This window comes from Mauremys reevesii, linkage group 4, assembly GCF_016161935.1.
Source record: "Mauremys reevesii isolate NIE-2019 linkage group 4, ASM1616193v1, whole genome shotgun sequence".
NCBI classification, from domain to species: Eukaryota; Metazoa; Chordata; order Testudines; family Geoemydidae; genus Mauremys; species Mauremys reevesii.
This window is the reverse complement of record NC_052626.1, coordinates 88,222,138-88,248,168: the sequence shown is the minus strand read 5'-3', so window position 1 is coordinate 88,248,168 and position 26,031 is coordinate 88,222,138. Positions and strand designations below refer to the sequence as shown.

General features: G+C 43.6%; 1 long non-coding RNA gene across 2 annotated transcripts in view; it reads left to right on the top strand.

The window, feature by feature from the left end:
• Positions 1 to 13,277, top strand: part of LOC120403106 — a 31,200-nt gene extending 17,923 nt beyond the window's left edge. The window contains exons 2-4 of one of the 2 annotated variants that reach the window (XR_005597472.1): positions 10,014 to 10,233; positions 10,382 to 10,436; positions 12,825 to 13,277. This is a non-coding gene — a long non-coding RNA (uncharacterized LOC120403106). The remainder of the gene's footprint in view (positions 1 to 10,013; positions 10,234 to 10,381; positions 10,437 to 12,824) is intronic. The other variant, XR_005597471.1, reaches the window with a different exon arrangement.
• Positions 13,278 to 26,031: the final 12,754 nt, after the last annotated feature.

Below are 26,031 nucleotides of genomic sequence, written 5' to 3'. Positions count from 1 at the left end.
GGTCATGCCCAGGCACTTTTCCAGACGTGCCAATCTCACCCTCACATTTGCTATGTGAGAGCAGCACCAGCTACACTGAAGGAAGTGCTCTTAGCTCTGTAGCCAATGAAAGTGGTCTTGGTAGATGATAGTTGTGTGTAGGAAAGAGGCCCCATACCGCACTTTCCATTCCATGGCAGTGTGCTAAGTGGAGCTGTCAAGCATTCTTAAAACCACAATACCCACCTGGGGAAGTGAAGAAACAGACTGAGCGTGCCAGACAGGTACCCAGAAGTCACCTACTACAGGACAGGACCAATAAAGAAAGTAACAGAATGCCATTGGCCATAACCTACAGCCCCCACCTAAAGCCTCTCCAGCATCCTTATCAAGGATCTACAACCTATTCTGGAAGACAATCCCTCCCTCTCATAAACCTTGGGAGGCAGACCAGCCCTTGCTTACAGACAGCCCCCCAACCTGAGGCAAATACTCACCAGCAACCGCACAACAGAAACACCAACCCAGGAACCATCCCCTGCAACAAACCCCGTTGCCAGCTCTGTCCACACATCTACTCAAGTGACATCATCACAGGACCTAACCACATCAGTCACACCATAAGGGGCTCGTTCACATGCACATCCACTAATGTGATATATGCCACCATGTGCCAGCAGTGCCTCTCTGCCATGTACATTGGCCAAACTGGACAGTCTCTATGCAAAAGAATAAATGGACACAAAGCAGATGTCAAGAAATATAACATTCAAAAACCAGTGGGAGAGCATTTTAACCAGACTTCAACAAGAAACTGCAGAGCTGGAATTCATTTGCAAACTTGACACATCAAATTAGGCCTGAATAAAGACTGGGAATGGCTGGGTCACTACAAGAAGTAATTTCCCATCAACTGTTGACTATGGGCCATCCACCCTGATGGAACTGGCATTATTAGCACTACAAAAAGTAATTTTTACTTTGTTGACATTCACACCTTCTTGTCAACTGTTGGGAATGGGACCATCCACCCTGATTGAATCGTTGACCCCCCACTTGGTAAGGCAACTCCCATCTTTTCTTGTGCTGTATATTTATGCCTGCCTACTGTAATTTTCACTCCATACATCTGAAGAAGTGGGTCATAGCCCACGAAAGCTTATGCTCTAATAAAGTTGTTAGTCTTTAAGGTGCCACAAGACTCCTTGTTGTTTAAGCCTATACAGTTTCTTTAAGTACTGATCTAGAAAAGCAGGGACATCACAAGAGTTTGCTATGTCCTCACCACCTTCTGCTAGAACCTGTGCACTCCAGTTTGCAGGGCTGCTATGCCATTCTATCACAGGCAGGTAGTGGGGAGGCATGTAGCTGCAGAGCAGTGATCAACAGTACACAGCCCTGGTCCCCACTAATCCATTCATTATGCTTGGTCCCCATGTCCTGACTCCAGCAACAGCCAACTCCTTGCCACTCCCACAGTGATATGGAATCTTTATTCACATGAATCCTATGGGATTATTGCATGAATAAGGGTTGCAGGTTAAGGTTGTTAAAGAGTAACCTGCATGACAAACAGTCAGCATAGTTTTTTTTTTTTTTAATTTTTCTGGCCTTTATCCAGGAGAAAGAGCTGATGGGATCTGATTTACTTTTGTAATCTTATTGGCAATATGGTGAATTTACCATTTTTATTACACAATATTTTCCAGGTGGAAGAAAACTCTATTTCTCTTCTGAACATGCATATTTCTTCAGCTCCCCCATCCCTTTCAATAGTTTGGGTACTAAAGTACCCTTCCCTGTTTTGCAAAAATTAAAAAGCAGTGTGCACATGTTGCACTAGAGTGGAAATTAACCTGCTTACTCTCCCCAGGTACTTATTTTATAAAGATCACAAATAATATCTGCTGCAAGTCAGTCTAGCATATGCCATTAGAAAAGAAGAATTTTATTGATCTCATCATTATTTATAGCACTACTGCACAGTCATATGCCTATTCTAGGATATAATCTGATAAACATCAAGCAAGACTACTCCTGCTTCATTGTTCTTGGAGATTTACTTTTCCTGGACAGCAATAGGAGAAGATACTGAAATTATGTACTTATGTACTTGATGTATCTAGCAATATCCCATATACAAACGAAGAAACACTAGTTGATGCTCCTGGGTGCAGCCTGTAATGGAACACACTAAACATAGATTATTTTATCTGAGTGGCAGTGTAACATGGATCCTGATATTCCTGTAAACTGAGAGGGGACAAGGGACTGGCTTAAAGAACTATCAAAACTCTCCCGTGTTTTCAGAGTTCGAATATCCTGATAGGACTTCTAGTTATAGCTAGAGTGACCAGATGTCCCGATAAAATTGGGACTGTCACGATATTTAACCCTTTGTCCTGCGTCCCAATCAATGTACAATCAGGACGCCATTTGTCCCAATATTCAGGTAAGGAGGCGAGCGGGAGGGAGGCGCTGACCCCATGAGTGCTCCAGGGTTGGAGCACTCACGGGGAAAAATTGCAGCCAAGCTCCCCACTCCTTCTCCCTGCCTCCCTCCCCTCAGTGCGCCACATCCCTGCTCCTCCCTGCCTCCAGCACTTCCTGACACCTAACAGCTGTTTGGCGGTGCTTAGCGCTTTCCAGGAGGGAGCGGGGAGGAGTGGGGACGTGGTGTGCTCAGGGGAGGAGGTGGAGAAGAGGCAGGAAGAGGCGGGGACTTTGGGGAAGAGGGTGGAATGGGGTGGGGTGAGGGCAGTGCAGAGGCAGGAAGACGCAGGGGGTGGGCAAGCACCCACCCGGCGCAGGGGAAGTCGGCACCATAGGGGTGAGTGGCGAGTGGCAGGTGAGCGAGGAGGCGAGCGGTGGGTGGGGGACTGAGGAGGAATGCAGCAAGCCAGTGGCAGGCCGAGAGATGAGGAAGGGCATACTGGGGGGGCCGAGTAGGGCAGGACCTGGGGCAGAGTGGGGGCAGATCCTGGGAGGAGCGGGGGTGGACTGTGGGTGGAGCTGATGGCACCCCAATGTGTCCCGATATTTTAATGTGGTGATCTGGTCACCCTAGTTATAGCTATCCTTAGTAATGTCTCCTGTGAAAATGAAAGAGACATTAGAGTACATGAAAGTGAAAGCCATCCTATAAGAGAACAGCAGCAATGTAGCTGCTCAGAGGCAACTGGTCCTTTGCTCTTTTAATTTCAAGGCAGGATCTTTTATTTACTTTTGCAACTTCCATTAGCATGACTGGCACCAGCTGGAAAACATAATAGTTAGAATCTGCAATTTTTCTCATCATAATGAAGACTTTTCAATGGAGATTTTAGTTAATGAACGAAATTGCTTGTGAATCACAGTATATTTTCCCCTATAGGCTACTGTACTTACAGGCAAAATAGGAGGAAAGGGTGTCCTGTTTTAATGCACAGCTGGTTTTATTTATACACATGGGGATTCTGTCAACTACTGCACTTACTTTGTTTGTAAAGGAGTATTTACCATAGCAACCAAGAGCTCATGTTTTGTGTTAGGTCAGAACTACCCACAGTTTCTACTTTTGTTGGAATTCAGAAGACTTGTGGGCAATACATTACATTTTTTGACTGTTTGCACAACAGAAAGAATTTTAAACATCAGTTTATTCTAATTAATATGCTGACTATCAGAAGCTGGGACTGGACAACAGGGGAGGGCTGACTTGATAATTGCCCTGTTCATTTCCTCTGAAGCATCTGGCACTGGCTACTGTTGGAAGACAGGATACTGGGTTAGATAGATCACAGGTCTGATTCAGTATGGCCATTCTTATGTTCTTATTTATGTATGGAAGGACTCCCTAACTTGTGTGGCAGGAAAGCAGCTGCCTCCATGCTGTTAATCCCTACTCCAAATTTAGTATGAAAGAGGAGGAAGAGATGGGACAGCTGACTGGTCCTTTATCTCCAACCCACCATAAATAAATAGGGAATCTTCTGAAACTGCTCATGCCTGGGGGTGTGTTAAATTTTCAGCAGAGCTCCTTCTTGCTGTGAATTTGTTTGTTTTTTTGGGGGAGGGAGGGGCGGGACAGGGTGGTAGAAGATCTAGGACCAGTGTAGGAAGCCCCGACAATGCAGGAGAGCCCAAGCCAGTGAGGAGGCACAGGGCCTCTCTGCATATGGCCCCAACATCCAGTGGCTCTCAGGATCTGTATCCCTGCCCATTCCCTAGAGGGAAAACCCAGCAGAGAATGACCTCCCTCAAGGAGATTTCCTTCCCCTTGCCTCCTGAAGTGTGTTACTGGTGGTCCCTCCTACTCTGGTTCAGTGGGACGCCACTTCGCCTCCCTATGTCAGTGGGTGTCGCCCACAGTCAGGGAATTAGCAGAGCACTGAACAGTCTATGGCCCTGGGCTGCAATCAAGGCTGAACAGCAAATGAGTCCCTGAGTCCAGGCCCTCAGGCAGGGTGGGGCAGCAAACAGTCTACAGCTCTGGCCTGTAAACAGGACAGAGTAGAAAGGGGTCGGGGATCCTAGCTCCGGCGGATGGCCGACAAACACAGGCCTCTTGGCCTAGAGAGAGGTGGCTGCCGCCCCAGGGGTGGGGTGGCATGGCAGGGACTAGGGGAACCTGGGCCCACCCGACTCCACCTGGCCCCAGCCCAGGGCTCTAACAGTGGTGGAGTGTTCTGCCCCGGGTCAGTGGGGAATCCAGCCGCAACACGCTCACCGCGTTTTAGGCAGCGATGCAGCCAGATTGAGGTTGGCTGCCCCTGGGCCACTTCCTCCCCTCAGGGTGTATCTGGGTCTGTGGGGTGTCCTCCAGCTCCTCAGGGTCGGTAGCTAATGGCAGTCCGAGCGACTCCTTGGTGTCTCTGGCAGTTCCATCCACTCTGTCAGTTTGGTGGATCTCCCCTTTGGTGTCCAAGGTAGGGAGCAGGCAGAAGGCATCTGTTTCCTCCAGTGGCTGGAGCCCAACTGAGCTCCAGGACCCGCCCTATATCCTTCCTGTCCCACTTCCTGACTTCTAGTGGGAGCGGCGAGCATGGCTTGGCTCCACCCACCTCGGTTCAAAGAGTGGTTCCTTTAGCTCAGTGGGAGGCCACTCTGCATCACTATACCCCCCTCCAGTGGGATTTTTCATGGTGGGGTCTAGGCCATGCTTTCCCTTTTTTAATTCAAAATTTTAAATATCTAGTTTGTACCATTCTTTTTTCTAAATATGAAATTCAGTTCATTTCCTAATGGACAAGTGACCATATCACAACTGGTACCCATGCTGGGTGTGCTAGCAGAGAACCCCTACTGATTACATCAGCATGGAGGAGGAGTTGTTCCCTCCCTCCTCCCCGAAGTGATGCTTCCTGATCAGGAAGGAGGCACATTAGTTGAGCAACAGGTGGAAGGAGATTGAGAGCTTCCAATCTCCAAAGCTAGTAGTCTGATGACAGAGGATGATAGAATTAATGCCCTAGTCAAAGCTAGAAAGTGTAAAGGCAGGGCCTTCCTTTACCTAGCTATTGTGTCTGTACTTATTACATATTAATACAACTGGCCATACGTTTTGAAACCTAAACCAATATTTTGTTCCAATTTGGCACAATTCTTAACAGAATACTCCTGGACAGAATCAAACCATCCCTATTAGAAATTTGCTATGAGGATTAAAAAAAGAGAGCAATCTTTTCATTTTTCATCACAGCAGTCGATAACCTATTGAAAAGGTTGGACAATTTGCATCACAGAGACACTGAGATAATAACTTTTAGTCTGCATGGTAGCTTGTTTTGCTCATAATTGTTATCAGTGAACTGGAGACATTGAGATTATAAAAGCTCTAGCAATCTTTATAGAGAATAAATAGTAAGGATGAATACACAGTCAAGAATTTAGTTATAAAGTTTATATCAAGTTATACAGATGTTTCAAGAAAGTCAGAAGGAAATTCTCACAATATCAGACTCAAAAATAAACTGACATTTCATAAAAAAAAATAACCTTTTCAGTCAAAACCCAAAGTGTGTGTTTGTTGAAAAGCAGAAATTTCTGTGGACATTCCCACACCCTCATTTAACAACCAGCTCTGTTCAATAGTAGATCAGATGTAATGGTCATGTCTTCACTGCAACAACACTTACTGAATTCTCTATTCCTTTACTATGAACAGAAGTCTGTAAAAACTGGATTCTCTGGGGCAGTATCTTTGGCCTTCCAAAAGCATTTCCAGAAGTGGCCTCGAATGAAGGGTCTGAAAAACTTGAGGCCACTCCTTTGAAAATTTGAACATTGTCCCTGCAGCCTCTTCAGGCCCCTCCCCCCGCAGCTCCCATTGGCTGGGAATGGGGAACCGTGGCCAATGGGAGCTTCAGGGGAGGTACCTGGAGGCATGGCAAGGGCAGTGCACGTGGAGCCCTCCTCCCTCCTCACCCAGGGGCTGCAGCACTTGCTGGACAGGGCAGGCAGGGAGTCTGCCCTGGCCCCAGTGCATGCCGCTGCCACCCCAGAGCCACTTTAGGTAAGCGGCACTGGACTGGAGCCCAAACCCTGCCTGCACCCTGCCCCCCAACTCCCTGCACTAAGCCCCCTCGTATGCCCTGTACCTCTCCTGCACCCCAACCCCCTGCCCTGAGCTCCCTGCTGCACCTTCAACCTTCCTGCACCCCAACCCGTGTCTGGAGCCCCCTCCCACAGTCCGCACCCCTCCTGCACTCCAAACCTCCTGCCCTGAGCTCCCTGCTGCACCCTGCACCTCTGTGCACCTCAACCCCCTGCCCTGAGTCCTCTGCTGCACCCCATACCCCTCCTGCACCCCAACCCTCTGCCCTGAGCCCCCTCCCACAGTCCCCACCCCTCCTGCACCCCAACCCCCTTCCCTGAGCCTTCTCATACACCCCATACCCCTCTTCTGCCCCAATCCCTTGCCCTGAGCCCCTTCCTGCACACCGCATCCCCTCCCACACCCCACACCCAACCCGCTGCCCTCCATACAATTTTCCTACCCAGATGTGGCCCTTGGCTCAAAAAGTTCACCTACCCCTGCCTTAGAAGGTCAGACTGACAGCTTTCCTTGTGGCCCCGATTGGTCTAGGCATCCTGTTTATAGCCAGGAGTTACAGGAAATATCTGAACACCAAAGTGGAATGCCCTGCCAGCTACAGTGATGGACCTGCCTCTTGACTTGTTCTTAGACTCCTGACAGCAGCTCTTACCCTTGGTCTGACTCCTGGGTTGTGACTGTCCATGCCCTGGTTGTGACACCGATATATCGGTTAATATTATGAATAGTTCCTCCTGTGGCTCATTTACTGCTTGTATTGTGGTGGCGCCTAGGAGCCCTAACCATGGATTAGGACTCCATTGTGCTAGGCGCTGTACAAAAACAGAACAAAAAACAGCAGTCCCTGCCCCAAGATCTTACAGTCTAAGTAATCAATTTTAATGTGATCCCTTTTCAGATAGACCTTTGAAATATTTACCGGTAATTCTTTTTAAAGCCAAGAAGAATTATAAACTCCTTTTTTGGCATTGGATAGGATCCTTCTTGCTTGCTCATTCTTCTCTTTTGATTTCTCCCTCTTAAGAAAATCACCCTCATTTCCCCCTCTCATTTCACATTTTTATCCTGTAAGTAAATCCTCAAGTTAATATATCTTGCATACATTCTTTCCTTTGACCTCTGTCTTGAATCCTGGCACTGCCTTTTTCAACTCTGCCTTTTTCTTTGTAACAGAGAAAAGTTTGGATATTGAGAGTCTTTTGCTTAAAGGACAAGCTTCACATAAAAGTACATAAACATTACATAAAAAGTAAATGAAAAAATTTCAGATTGAGATTACATTAATCTTCTAATAAGAAATGCACACATCCTATTACTTTTATTATTCTGTCTCCCCTGCATCTCTTCTTGACTCACTTATTTATCTTCTCCACCAGTTATATCATAGCTTTTAAGGTTCGTATCACATGGACTTTCATTTATTTCATGTATTTACAGACCCTAGCACACAGGCTCTTATCTAGTTGGCCTCTAGATCCTACTGCAATATAAATATTTAATAGCTTATCAGGAAGATATTTTTGACCAGAGAATTGTTACCAATATTCACAAGAATGACCATTAATATTTATTGTCGTATGTGCCCAGATTTGATAACTGAATTAGTAATACTACTTAACTGGTATGTCTGCTACTCAAGAAACCATATGTGGTCTGTGGGATGCCCAGAAACTAAGGATTGATACTTCGCATTCAAAAGACCCGACAAAAGAAAGTCCAGCAAAATAAAACTGCTTTAATGTTCCAGTCCATGTCCTTTCAAAATGAGCTCTTGTAGGCCTTCTAGAAGAGGGATGGTCTTGTGGTTAATAACCTGGACTGGCAGGCCAATCTCTGAGCCTCAGTGTCACACCTGTAACATAGGGGTAAATAATGTTGCCTTTCTGCCATGTCTATTTAGAGTGTAAGCTCTTAGGAGCATGGACTGTCTTTAACTATAGGTTTGTGCAGGGCCTACCACTACCAATTCCCTCTTTCTGCCAGGTGCTCTAGGTGACTAACAAGGTGGCTGCTTCCCAAGTGCCCTGCCACGACCACGGGCTGCTCTCCAGCACCCTATCCCAGGTTCACAGGACTCCTCAATAACTCACCCTCATAGTCCTGCAGTAATTAAATCATTCACATCCTGGGGTCCAATTTATTTTGTCCTTACACACTGGCCTCCAGGTCTCAACCCCTGTTCAGTGCCTCCGTCCTTGAATTAGGAGTCTTCTTCCCTTCCCAAAGTTGGGTTCTCTCCCTTTGGCCCAATGATTCTTTCACTATTTATCTACAGTGCAACAGCTTCAGCATTGGTTCAGAGAGAAAGAGTAACATGACCATGACTCTGTAACCTGCTGGTTAGAGCAGTCATCTCGGAGGTGGGGGCCCCTGCAGGATCCAGCCTTCCTGCTCTGAAGAATTTTGTATTTATCCACAGTGGAAAAGCTTCAACAAGAGAGACTGAGGGAACCCCACCATCAGCATATCCTATAGTTTAGTAGGTAGGGTCCTCAGCTGAGAGATAGCAGCTCCTTATTCAAATCCCTGCTCTCCCTTAGCTTGAGAGGGGATTTGAACTGGAGGTGTCCCACAACCCAGGGGAGTACCCTATCCAGAGGCAAAAGTCCTGGCGTAGCAGTGGCAGGACTCTGGTGGTGATTTAAAGGGCCCGGGGCTCCTGCCGCTGTGGGGAGCCCAAGTCCCTTTAAAGCGCCGCCCGAGCCCCACTGCTGAAGCCCCAGGTAGCAGTGGTAGGGCTCTGGCAGTGATTTAAAGGGCCCGGAGCTCTGGCTGCTGCAGGGAGCCCTGGGCCCTTTAAATCGTTGCCCGAGCCTGGCTGCCGGAGCCCCGGGGCCCTTTAAATCGCCCCTGAGTCCTGGGGCTCCCAGCCGCCTCTGCAGCTGGTAGCTCCCAGGGTGATTTAAAGACCCTGGGGCTCCCAGCCGCAGCCAGAGCCCCTAGGCCTTTAAATCTTGATTTAAAGGCCCGGGGTATTTAAAGGCTCCACCTCTTCCGGTTGAGGCCACTCCCCCTGCTCAGGACTCCAGCATATGGCAGTAAGTCCTTTAAGTTACTTTCACCCCGACCCTATTTAGAAGTTATGAGGCAGTTCCTTCCTCTTCCCATTTTCATCTGTAGGTGCCCTATCTAATAGACAATGTTTGAGCACACTTTGGTGGAGGAATGCCCATCTTCCTTTGGTTTGTACATCTCGCTAGGGCGTAGGCATCTGGACACCTGGCTGCATGCTTGGAGGCAGAAACATGGGTGCCTAGGGCAACTTTTACGGCAAAATTTTAAGTACTGAGCATGTTTAGGCACCTAGAGGGTTTGAGGGCAGCTGTCTGGGGGGGTTTGTGATTCTCAGTGGGCCTGATTCTGGAATTTAGGTACCGAAAGTGGCAGTTACAATTCCCAAATCCTTTTATGAATCTAGCCCTTAACTAAGTATGCCCCTTCTGCAACAAGAGAAGCCATGCTGTAACTACCTTTTTCCAACTTATTTTGCTGGAAACAGGCTCTGCTGATTTGGATCCATTTATGGAGAGAGAACAAGCACTTCAAGGGAAAGAGAAAAAAGAATGGCAAACTGGGAAAATACTTTCTCTGTCAGCACTACGCTATGAATAGGATTTGCCACTTTGCTCAGTAATAAACAACAGTTCATTCCTTCCCTGGTAGAGAAGCAAGCACATATCCTTGGCCAAAAACATCCCAAGCAGCAAAGCCAAGTTTCCGTAAGTGCAAGGCTACATTAATTATATGACATCTAAACAGTCCACAAGGTTTGTAAAAGCAAACAGATTTTAAAAAAAAAACCTTTAAAAAGAAATGTCTTCAATGCACTTCAAAGCTGATAAGAAAACAATTCTATCCCCTGACCAGGTTTTCTCCTAATGTTCCATGGAGGTGGAGGGGCTGGAATGATGAAGTATATAGAGTAAGTAGAGAGAAGAGGACTCAGGTTCTACAGTGTAGCAGTCCTCAGACTCCATTTCAGTTTTGTCTGGAACTGAAAAACCTTTGCCTGAGTTTCCTATTGCATTAATTCATGTAAAAGTCTAGTGAATGGTTGTGACTGTTTCATAGGTATGAAATGCTTGCACTCTGGCCTCATTTGATTTTTTTATCCTGATGTAGCTGTAGAATATGTATGAATAGGTTCTAGTAAACTTGCTCATATGCTGACATACCATAGCCTTTTCCTTTGGAAAGTATGGCACGCAAAACAGCGCTCTATAAACTTAAGTAGGAGACTGTCAAATATTTTGAAAGTAGCTGTTCATACGTTACTCTCCTTTGCTGGAAGTAGACTCTAGAGCTTGAAAATTATCGCTCTTTTTTACTCATTTGTGCCTCTGTTCATCAAGGCACTTGAGCATATGCTTAACTTTAAGAGTATGAGCAGTGTTATTGAAGTCATTGGGACTACTCATGTGCTTTAAGTTAGGGACATACTTTATTGCATTACTGAATTAGATCTTTCACCCTCTTATGCATTCATCTTTCCCATTCATATTAAGCTGTCCATCTGGGGACTCACGTGTCTATAGAAAAAGAATAGTCCCGAAGCACAGAAACTAGCATGTGTTGCAGATGATGTGCCAATATACAGAACTGGGCTTACTTGGGGCACAGCTTTTCTGCTGGCTAGCCAGCCTGTAGTAAGATTTTTATTTTGGGAATCAAAGGGAAGAAACCAGTTGTTTGACAGGAATGGGGAGAGACTGGTGGGGAGGGGAGGACGTGGCCGTAGGCTTGGGAGATACATCACTGATCTGTTGTAGTACAAATACACAAAAGTAAACATGAAAAACTGAAAGGGTACATCTGGTACCTTGTTCTTAAGTAGAATTTGGCAATTGAGGTAGCTTGTTAATTGTATAGTGCACATGCTCATCATTATGACAGAGGCACAGCCTGCTCATAGGCTGGCCTTAAAACTTAGAGAGTCTGAAACAAGGGTGCAAGTGGGAGGTAAGGCACTGAGCTGGAGGAAAAAGGGCTCTTTCTCCAAACCGCAGTCTCACAGCCAAGCCTGAGCCTGGAATTTGTCAGTGAATTTTTTCTCCTCAGAGCCTGTGGCTGCATTAGGGGCTCATGCTGACCCATGAGTTACTGAATCAATGGGGTTATTTGCACTGCTTCACCCTAAAGTTGACTCCATGTAGTAACATGATCAGTGGCCATTTTGCCTGATCAGAGATAATGTTAGGGTGGCAGAGCCATTGATTTCACTGGACATTGGATCAGACTCAAAGTAGTATAGAGACATTCAGACCACCATGGTTTACATCAAGTGTGAGAAGATTAGAGCTGAATTATATGCATGTGCTTCCATGACTTCTATTTTCCATTTCCAGTATTTCTAACCAGAGGATTAGACGTGGTTTAAGCCCAATGTAATATTTTGTGAAAATTATACTTATAAAGTTCAGATGGTTGCAGTTTGTCTTTGCCATTTTGCTAACGTTCCCAGTTCTGTGAGCATAATAAGTATTTGATTAAAAACATTTAAAAAACATTTTACATTGGCAAATGCTTAATTATGGGCACATTTTTTGATATTCAACATGCCACCTTAAACAAGTTGAGTGTAAAGTCTCAGCTAGATTAGTTCAATTGAATATCAATTTTTGTTGTTGTATGCTGCTAATACAAGAGTGCTGTACTGGTTCCAGTCTTTGACTGTCTGCTATTATAACAATCATCCAAGAATACCCTTAAAAAAAGTCAGAGAAACTATAAATTTTTTTGTGTGTTTTGCCAATACACCGTATGTTGCCAACAGTGACTATCCCATGATTCAGAATACATTGTTGTAATGGCTTCCAATTGCCAAACTAATACACATTCCATCAGTAAACACTATTTTACTAAATAATTTTGAACTCAGATAACAACTCTCAAAAAATGTGAAAAGTCCACATGACTATTTACCTGCTAGTAACTTCAATTTTAACTGAACTTTGAACATAGTGAATTGGATCTTAAAGGGATAAATAATTGACTGAGTCAACAATGTGATGCAGTTGCCAAAAGAGCTAATTTTCGGGAGTGTAGTGATGCTGGCGGGTGAGGTGCCAGCTCATGCCAAGGTCCCCATGTTTCAACTAGACACTGACACATACATAGCTGGAATCTGTCTGGCTTACTTGGTGGGTAATAATGATAAAATAGATATTAGACATAAGAAAGTGTTTAGACTATCAAATACTTGTGAGTTGCTGAATGCATTAATCTTACGTGTAATATTGGTGATCCATATTGGAATGTAATTTTAGAGCAGTTGTATTGTGAGCCTCTGACTGTGTGAATCTCCATATAGGAGAGGGACATGCGTGTGAAGAGCTGCTCTTCTACAGAAATTGTTACACCCCTTTCTCTAAAGAGGAGACCCATTGATACCAGACAGTTGCATCTTACAACTGGAAACTCCCTACAACTGCATTAAAAACTCATCAACAAAAGGTCTAAAGACTCATTGTCATTTGGCTCTCCTCCCTATGAAGATGAGTCATGCAAGTGGACTCCCATCAGCTGAGTTTGCCACTGAGAGCATATGGCAAGAGGGGAATAAAAACACCAAACCAAAGGAAATAAGGATCTTTATTCCACTTGGAATTGGGTTGGAGGAGGCAAGATGTGCCTGGGCATCAGCAATAGATCCCTAGCTCCTTAGCTTGGATTAGCCCTAGAGGATAAACAGAGCTTGTTGATTATAGAAGCCTATATTACCTTTTGAAATCTAAGACTGTAACTCATTCACATGTCTATATTTGCTTGCTTTAACCTTGTAAATAACTCTAATTTCCTTTTCCTATTTAATAAATCTTCATAAAGTTTACTATAGGTTTGGCTACAAGCATTGTTTTTGGTGTCAGACCTAAAGCGCAATTGACCTGGGTAAGTGACTGGCCCTTTGGGATTAGGAATAACCTGAATATTGCTGCGATTTTTGGTGCAAGGAGCCATCTATCACAGAGATACACTCATCTGGGTGGCAAGACGGACTGGAATACCTAAGTGGATTGTCTGTGACTCAGGCTGTTAAAGTGCCTCAGGAGCTTGCACTTGGTGCAACTGGCTGGTGAAATCTAATTACAAACCAGTTTGGGGTGTGTGCCCTGGTTTTTAACAGTCTGTCCTGAGGTGGGTACTCACACTCTTGCATCACCATTTGGAGCTTCACAGGTGTATTAACAGGAGTGTTGTGTTTAAGACACTGGAGGGAACTGTCCCATTCTGCTCAGCACTGATGAGGCCCGAGGTGGAGTTCTGGGTCCAATTCTGGGCACTACACTTTAGGAAAGATGTGGGCAAATTGGAGCAAGTTCAGAGGAAAGCAACAAAAAAGATAAAAGGTTTAGAAAACCTAATTTAGAAAGGTTAGAAAAACTGGGTATGTTTACTTTTGAGATCCGATAACTGTCCTCAAATATGATAAGGGCTGTTATAAAGGGGACGGCGATCAGTTGTTCTCCATGTCCACTGAAGGTAGGACAAGAAGTAATGGGCTTAACCTGCAGCAAGGGACATTTAGGTGAGATATTAGGAAAAACTTTCTAACTATAAGGGTAGTTTGTTCAGGAATAGGCTTCCAAGGCAGGCTGTGGAATCCCTATCACTGGAGATATTTAAGAACAAGTTACACAAACACCTGTCAGGGATGATCTAGCTTTACTTGCTCCTGCCTCAGTGCATGGAGCTGGACTTGCTGACCTCTCGAGGCCTCTTCCCACCCCACATTTCTATGATTGCATTAGAACAATGCACTATCTTAAATTAAAAGGAAGATGTAGATCTGATATAATTTTGTTCTCATATTTTCTTTAATGAAACACTAAGGCTTTAGCCAGTGTAAATCATAGAGTATCAATAAATAATCAATTTAGCTCCATTGGAAAGAGGGACCTAGACCAAATCTTTGCTATTTTATTAGGCTTTAATGAATTTTCTAAGAACCCCCAAATCAGCCATTAGTTTTTAAGGATTATTCATTGTGTAGGTAGATAGAATACATACCACTGCAGAGCTTCATTCATAGTGACAAGCAAAGAAAAAAACCCAAGATGAGAATGGATTAGGTTCTGCAACTGGAGATCCCTAATTCAAATAAACTGGATCAAGCCCTATGTCAAGGAAACACCATTTTCTCCATTCCAGATATGCCTGTGTTTTGGTTCATAAAGGAGAACAGGGGAGGTGACTCATCAGTGTCGGGAAGACAGTTGCAGTTCTCATGAATTCACGCTCTTGGACTTTTGCACAGAGTGTTAGGTACAAATTGACCTGAAAACACAAATCCAACTTCAGCTGAAAACAAAGCCAAGCTTTGCTTGGTTTCTAATAGACCCATAAATTGCTTCCTGGACCCTGAAGCAATGGAAAAGGTTTCATTTCAAAACTGGCCAACGTTCACAAACCTTGGCAAACCTCCCAGGTAACTCGGGCAGAGTGGGAAGTTTGTTATAATACCTGAAACCAGGCAAGACTTCAGTATCACAATGAATGGCTCATGCAACTGTGGTAATAATCAGTTATGCAAACCTACAGGTCTGGCAGATTTCTCTTAAAATAATATTTCTGGTGGTCACAGATGCCCTTCATGAATTTTTTTGTGTGTTTTTGACATACCTACTCTACTATACCTACTTTACCATGTCAAAGCTAAAATCCTTGGATCATTAAGGACCACTTTACTTATTATTTTAAGGAAACATTAAAGTTTCAGAGTAACATTTTGGTTCTATTGAAGTCAATGGCACAACTCCCATTGACTTGAATGGGCTCAGAGTCATACCCTCAATCTCAGTCTCAAAATTCAGTTGGCACACGAATGAACACAAACAATAGTCACATGTGTCCTCATTCTCTTTCTCAGCTTTGTGTTTCTTTTGAATAAGGAAACAAACTCAAAAAGTGTCTGAGACAGAGCTTGAAAATTCAGATCTAAATGAAGGAGAATCCTATACAGGGAAAACACACACCTCTGTTTACTTCTCAGTTAGACCAGATATTCTGTGTGTGAGTGATGCCAAAGCTTCATTCAAATGATTATGGAAAATAGCACCTGAATGAAATTCAGTTTATATAATATTACACATAGAAATTACATTAAAGGAACATTATTAAGGTTGCAAAGTCAAACACTCAAAAGTGAGCAAATGCCGGAGTTAAGATTGCCTCAAACATTAATGTTCACATCATCTCTATGAGATGAGGTGTTATCATTATCTCCATTTTACAGATGGCAAACGGAGGGACAGAGATTCAGTATCCACTAATTTTGGAGGCCTGATTTGAGACACCCAAGTTCTGATTTTTTAGAGAACTTGGTGTTATATAGCACTTTATACGTTCAAAGTACAGCTCCCATTGAGTTCAACAGCAGCTGTGAGTTCCCAGCATTTGTGTAAATCAGAGTCCCAGGGTCTCAAGTCAGACACCAAGAAACTGAGAAACACACGGTTAGTGACTGTCATCATTATAGGGCTAGCTGCACCTGTCCCCTTTCTTGATCTCTGAGTGCATCCCCTCAGACTGCATGCCTTTACCTCTCCTGGAGTGAAATTTTGCAATTGTCTCACTCATAGGCTAAGGGCTTGTCTACACGGGCAATTTACAGCGCTGCAACTTTCTCGCTCAGGGGCGTGAAAAAACACCCCCCTGAGCGCAGCAAGTTTCAGTGCTGTAAAGTGCCAGTGTAGACAGTGCACCAGCTCTGGGAGACGCGCTTCCAGCGCTGGGAACTACACCCCTCGTGGAGGTGGGGTTTTTTAGAGCACTGGGAGAGCTCTCGCCCAGTGCTGCACCACGACCACACAAGGCACGTTAAAGCGCTGCCAAAGCAGTGCTTTAGCGTTGCCCGTGTAGACTAGCCCTTAGTCTACACTATGAGCTAAGGGTGTGATTCCCCAGCTCATGTACACGGATTCATGCTAGTTCTCACTGAGCTAGTGTGAGTATACGTGACAGCATAGCCGTGCTGAGTACAAACCTGTCTGAAATCAGTGGTTATATACTTGGAAAGGCTAAGCCGTGCTGCTGCTGCCCATGCTACTGCATGTACATTACTGTGGGCTACAGTACTCTGTGTACAGGGCCGTCCTTAGGATTTATGGGGCCCTACGCAGTATTATTAAACTGGTGTCCCTATGCCTGACGGCAGCCTGGGCTCACAGCCCCAAGCGGGGCGCTGGCGGGGAAGGGATGAGGCAGCAAAGGATAGCAAGCTGCTCAGTCCGCCTCATGGTGGCAGAGAGTCACAGTTCTCCGCAGAGACCCCTGTATCTTCTCCCTCATACAGAATGCGTCCCGCTGGCGGATTCGGCTCTGTGAATACGGCCCTTGCCTAAGGACACTGCAGTGCGCGCTGTGTGTGTGGGAGCTGACCCGCTCTTACCTGCTGTCATGGTCGGTGGGTGAAGCTGCTGCTTGGGGAGGCTAGCTTCCCAGCCTACCTCTTCTGCGTGTGGCCTTGCTCATACTCCACCTCTGCTCTGCCCCAGGCCATGCCCCTACTGTGCCCAGGCCCTGCCCTCTCCCCACTGTCTCCCTCCTCTCTTCCCTCCCCCATCCTGCTCACCCCCTTCCAGCCAAATCCCTGAACCCAAATGAAGCAAATGACATTTGAAAAAAAACAAACCACTCTTCTGCAATTTCTTTCTAAAGAAAATGGAGCATGTTTTCCACTGCATGCCAGATGGGTGAAGACTGGACATGCAGAAGGTACCTAATTAAAAGCACTAAATTTGGGAATAAAAAAGGTCAGTCACAGGTTTTTTGATATGTCCTGAAGTTTGTCAGCGATTTATTTGTAAAAACTTTGTAGTAAGGGCGAGTCAGCTGTCTTGCTGAATACAACATTAAATATTATGGAATATATGATGCAGCTCTTCTCTGTTTTACATTTTCTTAATCAGTATTTCTAAGCTGATTTTATACTTTAAATGTACTCTTAAGCCTTCATAAAGCAATCATTCCAGATTACTACATATTTGACTCACTGAAACAAAGACATTCTTTTAAATTAATCAGTCACAGAGGTTTAGTTTGTTCATAACAATGTTCATTGCTTTTAGAAAAAGGGAACACTAATTTACTTTGTGTGATCTCCATCACAATAGACATGTTTATGACATTTCACCAACTTTAAAAAATGTTTCCAAAGATTTTAGGCATAAGAAAGGATTTTATATCTTACTAGATACTGATTTTGCTGGAGGGTTCTCTTAAAACTAGTTCATCAGATAGTCAGAAGTAAAGAAAGGGGAACTCTGTCCAGCTATTTGGAAGGAAAGTGTTGTCCCTTTAATGGCTCTCTTAAACCAAGGGTGGAGAGTGAAGGGAGAAAGGGATGGACAGAAAGGACAGGAACACTTTGGAAGCAAGTTTTATTTACTATGGTAATTAACATTGAAATGTGTATTTTAGATAAGTGGTCTTTTGAAGGATTTATTTAAAAAACTAAATGTCTGAAGATCCAAGCATTTAAGGCTAAAGATGATTGTGCATCTAAAAATCTATGCAAGGATTTTTTAGAGATGTGATTTTATAATCTTCACCAACTCACTAATGAAATATTTTTAAAGCAAATTTTAAACTAAGGTCCTGTAGACTAACATGTTCTGAGTAAAAATGTTATTAAAGTGAATGTTTAAAATGACAGAAACATTCACTTTAATAAACTAAGGTCTTAGTTTATTAGGCAGCAGGTTTAATTAATAGGTAGCAAGTTTAAAATAAATAAAAGGAAGTTCTTCTTCACGCAGTGCACAGTCAACTTGTGGAACTCCTTACCTAAAAAAAAAAAAAGGTAATAATTGGAGATATACCAATCTCCTAGAACGGGAAGGGACCTTGAAAGGTCATTGAGTCCAGCCCCCTGCCTTCACTAGCAGGACCCATTTTTGCCCCAGATTCCTAAGTGGCCTCCTCAAGGATTGAACTCACAACCTTGGCTTTAGCAGGCCAATGCTCAAACCACTGAGCTATCCCTGAGGAGGAGTGAAGGTTAAGACTATAACAGCATTTAAAAGGGAACTGGATAAATTCACGGTGGTTAAGTCCATAAATGGCTATTAGCCAGGATGGGTAAGGAATGGTGTCCCTAGCCTCTGTTTGTCAGAGGATGGAGATGGATGGCAGGAGAGAGATCACTTGATCATTGTCTGTTAGGTTCACTCCCTCTGGGGCACCTGGCATGTGCCACTGTCGGTAGACAGGATACTGGGCTAGATGGACCTTTGGTCTGACCCATACGGCCGTTCTTATGTTATGTTCTTTTGTTAAGGTCCTGTAGACTAACATGTTCTGAGTAAATATTACAGTCATGCACAACTGTTTTTGTCAGTAAATTCAGAAACTGACAATTATACCTGGAGGTTGGCAAATGCCTATTAAATGGCTTCATTACCACTTGAGTGGCTCTTTAACAGTTTCAGTGTTGTGCTAAAAGGTCTGGCAGGCTGGAAGGCTTTTTCACTTTCAAGTTACTAGATCCCCTCCGGAGTAAGAGTCACCGGCTGCAGCAGCCAGCTTTGGGAGCCTGCAGAAAGGGTCAGAACAGGAATAAGAAGAATCAGGCGGGTGGACACTAAGACCCAGTGGTGCCCCAAATTTTCAGGTGCCCTACACAACCGCATTTGCCTAAGGACAGCCCTGCCTGTGTATTAACTGTGCTTACCCAGTGCCTGTGTCAGTCCATTTTCCCGCACCCAGCTTCCTGACAACTACCTCCTCTCTTGAGAGAGGAGAGAAAGTCCCATTGTAAGCCTTTTGCCCTGCTTGTCAAAACCAGTTTGGTAGGTTCAGTAGGTGGCTGCCGCAGACTTCTCAAAGCCTATAGGTCTGCCATTGTCCCTTAACAATTCACAAGTGTTTGCTGAAGGGTGGCTTATCTTGAGCTTTTGTGCTTGTTTTCCTTACAGATTGCTATTAAACTAAACCAATATATTCATACAGTAGACATCCCAATAATCAAGTCAACATACAGTATTCATATACTACAGAGCAGCGCCACATCCATCACAATAAACATAGCCTTAGTATCTTGTTAAATACTGTGGTTTACCTCGCAACACACAGGAACTCTATGGCACAGGCAAGGACAGAATCCAATTCTCCAGCTTGGCATTCAACAACCTTAACTAAGATACCATCAGTCCTCTTCCAGTCTCCTGCCTGATTCACTATATACCTTCCAACTTCTGCAACAAATGAGGCAGGGGTCCTACAGACAACAATCTTCTTCACTATGCAATCATAATTAATTCCCAGAACATCTTCTTTCTCTGCACTTGATGAAGGAGGGCTCCATAGCCACTCTATAACCTGTTGCATTCCAACCTATGTCTAGTGCCCTGCCTATAAGTTGGGGGCAGGCTCTGAGCAAAGGATTTCTCTCCAAAAATCCCACAGTATCTAAGAAAATACTAAGGCTATGTCTAAAGTACAAGACAAGTATGGGTGTGATTCCCCTCTCACGTACACAAATGCATGCTAGCTATTTTCAAGCTGCCATGAGTATAAATAGTAGTGTAACGACACAGTACCATGAGCACTGGCATTGGAGGCATGGCTTAGTCATGCAGAGTACACACCAAACTGAAACTGTCTGGTCCAGCTTTGGCACAGCTAAACTCTGCCTTCTCTGCTGCTCCCCATGCTACTGTAGCTACTCTGCTATTTATACTTGCATTAGCTCAATGAGAACTAGTGTGAGTATATGTGTACACACCCCTAGCGTGTAGTGTACATGTAGCCTTAGGGACATCATTGGGAATGTGACTGTACAAGGATGGAAGGATTTGGGACTACACCTTCTGATCAGCTACTAACGAAAATTCATAACTGAAAAAAAAGCCAGTAGACTTTTGCTTGTTTCCATTTTAATAGTTATAATAATTAGGCTTCCTGATTTTGGAATTACAGCTTTCTTAAAAGCTACCGCAGATTTGGTTACATCTTTGATGTGTTAATATAGGAAAATTGGATCAACTGTAGGATAAACTTAATAGTACATTCTGGCATCATCACCTTTTTTGTAGTTTGACTGACAAAAAATGTAAAGTCTTTGAAAAATAACTAAACTTTTAACAGTCAACAAAAAAGATCCAAACTAATCAACAGGCATTGGTTTGCAACAAGTTTAGTTACGGTTCTATTGTTTTCTTCTGAAATATTTTTGTAGAGATACTTCTACTGTCTTCAGTTAGAACAAAAGCTAGTTTATATTTCCAGCTGTTTATCCCACTAGAGATTTTCTAACCTGCTTTAGACAGACCTAATCACTTAAAAATGATTTCTTCTTTTCTCTGCAATTATCATGACTTGAAATTCTAAAACTCTGTTTTGTTTGATATTGGCAGAGAAACTGTTGAGACCTTAATCATGACACAGCTGTTCATTTGATAACATGTTCTCTAGCCAGCTTCTGGGACCCAATTCTATTCAGTCACAAGAGTGTAAATCCATAGTTACTCCATTAAACTATGAATGGAGTTACTCTGGATTTACACCTGTGTAACAGCTGAATTTGGAAGTTTGGATTCTTGTTTTGATGGAGCTTATTTGCTGCTATGACATCAGGATGCCGTAGCATTTTAAACTCCATTGCAAACCACTCTAATAAAATAAAGTGTTCTTTTGTTTAAAAAAAAATCAATAAATGATATAACTAGGATTTTATGGGAATTCTACCAATTGTTGATAGGCCAACTGGCTGAAATCCTGTGATTGTTTCCTCTTTAATATCCTAGTTAAGAGCATTTGTTACATAGTTCTGTATGTGGACTTGTGCAGATGCTAGTTTAAGCAGTTTCTAGATTGCAGGAGTTTAGAAGAAATATATTAATCTAAGTCGTCTAGACTTTCTTTCCCACATGACTCCAGTATGGAAGGTTTTAACCAACACTGTTCCAACGTGCATAATTTATACATCTGTAGTGTATTTTCACTGTATACAAGCCAAGTTCCTAGAGTAACCTTGCCAAAGAACTTTTCCACTCATTCTTGTTTGATCGGGCCATGATTCTAACTCTGACTTCCTTTTTTACAAAAAAAAAAAAAAAAAGCCAGGAAACAAATACAGATTTGTTAGATAATGTCTTTTCCATTAAGATAATTTAAAACATAACTGCAAAATCATCCAATATTAATCTTTTTTTCCAGGAAGCTTTTTAAAATCTAACAATTAAATCTTGGTTTAACTGTGCAGCTATAACTAATAGTTCTGAAGGAACCAGTCTATTTCATGAATCAGAAATGCATTTATATACGGCGGATACGTTTCGATTTCCTACTCATGCTAATATAAATACAGTTACACCTGACAATGTGGGATATAACAGCTCCTTTATCCATGCATTTCTGAGTACAGAAGTGTATATAAAAAAAACCATCTAAGGGTAACATGGGTACCATTAAACATAGCTGTTTACAAAGGCACACTATTTCCCTTTCCTAGAGTCCTCCCTATTCTTAGAACAGGAAATATCCTGGGTGGTCAGAGTCTAATTTTTAATGGTGCTTCTCACTGATCTTGAATTCATCCTTGAAGAATGTAGACATGGGATGAGATGAACAATACAAATACAAGGGGCTAGATTCTTCGCTGGTATAAACTGACAACTCTATGGAACTGTGATGATTTACTCCAGCGAAAGATCTGGTCCAATATTTTTAGATTGTAAGACCTAATGGAGGCTTTAATTTCAAGTTGGTAACACTTAAACTCCAAAAGGGCAATTCTTAATTACCTGAATATAATGAGGGGAAAATGTTTTATCAACAGTAAGACTGAAAAGGACATCAAGTGGCTCAAATTGTACTAAGAATTAACATGCTACTTACCAGCTCGCTATAATGGCCATGCTGCATAGAAATTAGAGGCCTGAAAAGAGGGTATAAGTGCCAATATTTTGCTAGCTGTTCAGGATCCTGTTTTAGCTCATGTGGTAATTGACTGCTTTTGGATGCAAGGGTCTGTGTTGAAATAGGTGGGTTGAAAAACTTTTAGTTCATTAGAGTAAATCAACATCTCTCAACCTTTTCCAGACTGTGACACCATGCTAAAAGAGAAAACTGTTTTAGGTATACAGGGAAGGAGGTTGGGACCCCTAAGATGAGAGCCTATGGAATAAAGGGATTGATTTATCCCTTAGAATGCTGACAGTTTCCTGATTTCCAGTCCAGGATTACTTTAGATTTAAGTAGATAGAGAGGCAAAATGGGTGTAATAAAACACTCCAGCCTCTCTCCAAAACTTTCTTCCATTTTTAGAGCCAAATTTTGTTTTAAGGTTCTGAAGTATTTGGCTGCACATTTGCCATTTTTGCAAAATGTCTGCAGCTCTTTTGGGATTCTAGTGGTAACTGGAGGTGGCAAGATGCTAAAAAGGCTGATCCCTGTCAGATTTCCAGCCTAGTTTTGCAGACTCAGGAGGTTTGAATAGTTCCAACACATTTTGGATAATCGCACAATCTATATAGTAGCATACTAAATTGAAGCAGAAGGCAGCTGGTAGAGAAGGTAGCATGGTCAATGAATCAGATGGTAGTTACAACCTAACCTCCTACCCATTGTGCCCCCTTCTCCCACAGACCTGCCCTATTCTTACATCTGCAGTTCTGACCTTTTCTTCACTCGTAATAGATATTAGAGGAAGAAAAGAATCCATACAAACAGCATCTTCAAGAGGCAGCCACTAAAACAAAATTATATGTTACTGTATTTTGCTTGTTACCTTCACCACGCATATCAATCTCTCAGTACTCAAAAAGAACCCTATCCTGCCATTGTTCCAACCCCCCAAATCATCCCATATTGCAGCACATCAGCTCAGGTTCTGATTACAAAAGAGTCTTTCCTGCTTCATGATCCTCCTGGCAATAAGGCTTGATTCTGGAATACTCACTCATAGCCTTTTCCAGGAAAATGGTGTCAGTTTCATGTGTAGCCCTCTACGGACTCATTTGGGTCTCGGAAAGACATTTGGAAAATCCATGCGATCATGATACCTTTCATGAAGAAAACTGCCGTACTCTTGCTGAGGCTTAAACTCCCAACTTCTCGTAAGTACCACTTGCTAATGAATTACACCCACTGTTCTGAAGCTGTGGTCTTTGCATCTTTCAATGCTAAGTGTGAGTTGGTCTTCCAACTGACTTTGCTTACCTACTGGTTACACCTCAATGTCTCAGGACTCAGAAAGGACCATATATTCTTCTATCTTTTCAGGTGTAGAACTTCCATTGAAGTCAACAGGAGTTTTGTGCAAAATCTGATTGAACGCAGTGGTTGAAAATACTTATTCCTCATGTTAATAGCACTGGAATTAAGTTAGTGCACACACTGCAAAAGATGCAAGATATTAATAGTGGGATCTAATAAACCAGTGAGTTAGCACAAAATATGAGATACTGAAACAATGTGTTTTTAAGATTATATATGTATGCTCATACATAGAGGAATAGCTGAGTGTGTGTTATGCTGATTGTTCAGTCTCTCTCTTTCTTCATGACATTAGTCCTAGTAGATATTTTGGCTAGTTTATGGGACTAACCTCTATAATCAGTATGAGAAACATGTCATAGTTCATAACCAAAACCTAGCATAATCAGAACATATTTGACTTTTACAACTGATTTACAACTAATTCGTTTATAGTCACAAACAACCTCTTTCACAGCACAGTTCTAACCTATTTTTCACAGATAAAACATTCATAATGAAACATGTATCTGAAAAATGAGAAGCATTATGTGTAATCAGTGTTTTCAATATCAATTGTGATTCATGCAAACCCAGATCCACTTAGGTGCTTAATCATTCATGAATACTCAAGCTACTCCTTACTTACTGCACACAAAACATATTAAGGGCCAGATCCAGTCATATTCTAAACCAGTGTAATTAATTCAATATAATTTCTTTGGTGTGAATTTAGCCCTAAACATTTCAAAACTCTCAGTACTTAATGTGACAGGGTCAGACCAGATGGATACAGGAGAGTGTTAGAAGGCAGATATATTAGTCCCAGATTAAGTAGATCCCTTTCCCCTGGGTAAGGTAACAGAAGCAGTTCCAGAACAAACAGGAACTTGCTGGAACCAATTAAGGCAGGCAGACTAATTAGGACACCTGGAGCCAATTAAGAAGAAACTGCTAGAATCAATTAGGACAGGCTGGCTAATCAGGGCACCTGAGTTTAAAAAGAACCTCACTTCAGTTTGTAGCATGAATGTGAGGAGCTGGGAGCAAGAGGCACTAGGAGCTGAGAGTGGGAAGGCATATTGCTGGAAGATTGAAGAGTACAAGCATTATCAGACACCAGGAGAAAGGTCCTGTAGTGAGGATAAAGAAGGTGTTGGTAGGAGGCCATGGGGAAATACGGGGCGGCTCTAGCCATTTCGCCGCCCCAAGCACGGCGGCATGAGGCTCCGGTGGACCTTCCGCAGACGTGCCTGCGGAGGGTCCACTGGCCTGCGTGAGGTCCACCGGAGCCACAGAACCATCGGACCCTCCACAGGCACGTCTGCGGGAGGTCCACCGGAGACACCTGCCGCCCTCGTGGCGCCGTCAGAGCGCCCCCCGCGGCATGCTGCCCCAAGCATGCGCTTGGCGTGCTGGGGCCTGGAGCCGCCCCTGGGGAAATAGCCCAGGGAGTTGTAGCTGTCGCACAGGTGTTCCAGGAGGCACTGTAGACAACTGCAGTCCACAGGGCCCTGGGCTGGAACCCGGCGTAGAGGGCGGGCCCAGGTTCCCCCCAAACCTCCCAACTCCTGATCAGACACAGGAGGAATTGACCTGAACTGTGCGTTCTACCAAAGGGGAAGGTCTCTGGGCTGTTCCCTGACCCACATAGTGAATCTCTGAGGCGAACAAATCCGCCAATAAGCGCAGGACCCACCAAGAGAGGAGGAACTTTGTTACATTAAGTACATAATAAAGAACATAACTAACATTCTAGAGGTCTGTTGTATTTGTGATCATATGGTTTGTAAGTGTAGTGGCATCTCTTATCCCTTTGGTGTTAGCTGTGGTCACCTGTGCTTTAGTTTCCTCTCTGCTCTGTAGTCTTCCCATCAATACGGTAATTCATGCCTCATTTCCCTTCTGGTACAGTAGCTTGGTCCTCTGGCCAAACCATGAAGTCTCATCCAAAACAAAATAGCCCTTCCTGGCCTTAATAGCCCCTTGCCTCAAGGCTGAACCATTTTCTTCTTTGTCCTCCCTAGGACACAACTTGTACCCCGTGGATGCTGGGGAGTGAATGGGACTTTCTCTCACTTTCACTGAAAGGCCCTGCCTGGGGTTCTAAACTATGTTGCCCCAGAAATTTTGTTTCATATGCTTTACCCTTCCCTGGACTACCTGTCTCTTCTATTTCCAAGCCTCTTTCTGGACCCTTCTCCATGGCCTATCCCAGGATGGCTCCCCAGTTTTCTTCATGGAAATGATCAAACTGATGCATAGCTGAGTTTAACAGAAAATGGCATTTCTGGGCTTATTGATCTATCTTCCAGAATGAG